We start from the raw sequence: 3498 nt of genomic DNA, 5'->3' as shown, positions 1-3498 counted from the left end.
TTAAACTCTGCCTCTGTGCCCATATTGGGAGTTTACTTCCCCCCTTGTTTTAGGGATTCTAATGAGCCGTGTCACCGCACGCCTGCTCTAATTGCACACCCTCATTCTCATTTCTTCCTTCTCCTCCGCCAACATAATTGTTTTTGTTGCAGCACTTTCATCCTGCTCTACAGCAATTATCTCTCTTTAACCCTCCACGCCAAAACAAACTGTAATCACCGTGACTTCCTGTTGTTCACAGTGTGTGTGTGTGTGTCCTGTGTGTGTGTGGTGGTGTGTGTTGTGTGTGTGTGTGTGTTTGTGTGTGTGTGTGTGTGTGTGTGTGTGTGTGTTCTTGTGTTCTGTGTGTTGTTTCTGTGTGTGTGTGTGTTGTGTGTGTGTGTGTGTCTGTCTTTCTGTTGTGTCTGTGTGTGTTTGTGTGTGTGTGTGTGTGTGTTGTGTGTGTGTGGTGTCTTGTCTTTCTGTCTATGTGTGTGGTTGAGGTGTTGTGTGTGTGTGTGTTGTGTTTTCTGTCTTTCGTGTGGTGTGTGTGTGTGTGTGCGTTGTGTGTTGTCAGTGGTGTTGTGTAGTGTGTGAGTGTGGTGTGTTGTGGCGTGTGTGACTGTTCTTGTCTTCTCTGTCCTAGTTGTTTGTGTTGTTGGGGAGTATTGGTATGCCGGGGGTGGGTGTGTGTGTGCTGGTAGTGTGTTGTTTCTAGTGCTGTGATGTGTGTGTGTGTGTGTGTAGTTTCTGCGTCTGTTCGATGGTCGAAATGTGTGACAGGGTGTGTGTGTGGTGGTGTGCTGTGTCGTGTAGTTGTGGTGTATTCTGTCTTTCTGTCTAATCGTGTCGTGTGTGGTGTGTGGCAGTGTGTGTGTGTGGTGTGTGGTTCACTAGGTGGTGTTTGAGGTGTGTGTGTAGTGTGTGATCGAACGCCCAAGGGATACTTTACAGTCAATGCGTCCTCTATAAAGCGATACAGATTATGGGAATTGCTTGATTGCTCTCTATTATTGCTCGTCTATCTGAGGTTTTTATGGAGGTGTCGTCGTAGTTGCGAGTGACGTTTAGGCAGCCTGAAGTTGATCGCTTATAAACAATAGATGTTCAACGTGATTCGAAAGATTAGACAAGCGCTAGATATATAATGCATTTAGAAATAGTTTATTGGAGGTGACCAGTTCTTCTAAGAAGATAAGTAATCACCTGGAGTGGAATATTGCTAGAAAGCACTAAAGACCATAGAAAGCATATAACGATTATCATATGTATTGCATAGCGTCAATATAATGCTTATTTCAGTAATTTCTTGTCTGTAGTTGACAGTTGATAGTGACAGATTGAGACTTGTATATTCTTTCAAGTGGGATTTAATTTACTTACACAGTGAGTGATTTCTAAAAAGGCAGCCTGAGATATGAGAGGCATTCACCATGAGGAAATAACTACACTGAATGTCAATATAAATAAAGATCCCTGGCTTTTTAAGATTTATTTGTACAAAAGGTTTTATATTTTCTAACCGTGGTTGAAGTTTCAGTTTGTGGACAGAATGAACCCCATTCATCAGTGTTTCTCAAACTTTTTCATACCAAGCACCACTTTAACCAATAAAAAAACACTCGTCCGGACCACCTAACTCCACAAATATACAATAACGTAGGTCCTGTCAAACGATTACATTTCTATCAGTATTAATCACCAGCCTTCAAATACAATATATGTAACTTCATATAATATATAAATATATGTAGATTTATGAGATTTTCTCCTTATTAGTTTTTTAACGTCATGCTAGATGGTCTACTATAGAGAGAGTCGGTAATCTGCCATTAATGACTATACAGATACATATGTTTGTTCGTTTCAGTTTATAGTTTCAGCGTGAGAGATGAGATCTTAGATATAATCGCCATGAACGCGGTAGCGCGAGAGAGTCTCCATATTATGACCATCCCATCTGTACTAAGTTTGTATTTATACATCTATCTAAAATATAGTTCTACTCATTTGGTTCTACTATATATAGACTGAGTATATGACATCATGACGTTTCCTCTAACATTCAGATGAGCGACTTAATGGGTTCATCTATAAAATGAACATGAAGATATTTTTACATTGTCCTGTACACACTTTGTACGCATCGGTGTTCCTTGGCGTCAATTTGACCCCAGGCTGTTTTAGTAAACATAAAACATATACAAATGTCAATATTTTACACATATTTGTGTTGATTGTGTAGGATGATATTGAGGTGACTATTACATGCAAATGTATCATTGTAAAAAAAACTACCCTCTGCTTTAATTATTGGTCCTTTAACAACATCAAAATATCTTACTTTAACATTTTATTTCAGTCAGTGAGATTTTATGGTGATTTATATATTTTTCGATAGTCACATAATAGGAATTCTGGATGTATAAGGGGTTCTGTGGGGGGAGGTTGGGGTAATATTATATTTAAATGGTTATTTAGGCAGTCAACTAAGATACCTGAAGCACCAGAGACATACATTTTGGTTAAAATTTGGAATATGATCATTGTCTTGAGTTTTAAACTACTGGGGTCAAATTGACCCCAGAGGATAAAGGGTGTAATGTAAATCTGAGGATACCAGGAGGGTTAAATCATGTTCATGTGATGGAGCAGTTTGACAAAGTACGTTTTTCTAGTCTTCAGCATACCAGCTCCTCACAAAGCACATAGTGATGGCACATTCAATCAGTCCATCTAGCTATCCCTGTTGCCAAGCATCAATGTAATTAGTAAAACGCGTCACTGTTCACATAGTAAACCTCGCCTTGGCCACATCACACTCCACAGTGTTTCCATCAGTAAAGCTACTCCCAATCTATTCTTCTAAAATCATTGACGAGCAAAGCCCTGTAGTACCAGTTTGAGTGTTTAGGTGCCATGTCAAATAAATCATGTGCTTCGAACACACCCATCACAGAGCTCTATTGTGGTGTGATTTCAATAACCAAACCCACGTGCCATATAAACAGGCGTGTCATGTGTTCTACTGAGTCGTACACTGGAAAACAGGACAAAAACAGAGCTACCGCACAACATTAAAAAGTCTCTCATAAACAGATAAGATTATTTTATTTGAGTGTATAGGTGTGTGAGTGTGTGTGTATTTAAAGATTCATCTTTTTTTGTCATGTACAATAGCTACACAGTATAATGCTTTACCAGTGCAAGATACAAGGTATGATGTAATAGTTATGTGTGTGTGTGTGTGTGTGTGTGTGTGTGTGTGTGTGTGTGTGTGTGTGTGTGTGTGTGTGTGTGTGTGTGTGTGTGTGTGTGTGTGTGTGTGTGTGTGTGTGTGTGTGTTCACAACATTAACTTTGAGTCTGCCAACCCTCAGGAATGCAAGGCAATATTTCACAAATGCATCTGGTTCTTTTGTATGGTGTGTCACATAATCATTCAAGGTACACACACCAGCATCCTTGTATTTCATTTTAGAATACCATCAGCATGACAGGCCTTAATATGAGGAGTCCA

The sequence above is a fragment of the Notothenia coriiceps genome, unplaced genomic scaffold (assembly GCF_000735185.1).
Source record: "Notothenia coriiceps isolate Sejong01 unplaced genomic scaffold, NC01 NC01_scaffold00037246, whole genome shotgun sequence".
NCBI lineage: Eukaryota > Metazoa > Chordata > Actinopteri > Perciformes > Nototheniidae > Notothenia > Notothenia coriiceps.
The sequence above is the reverse complement of the archived record's forward strand: the minus strand, read 5'-3'. Positions refer to the sequence as shown.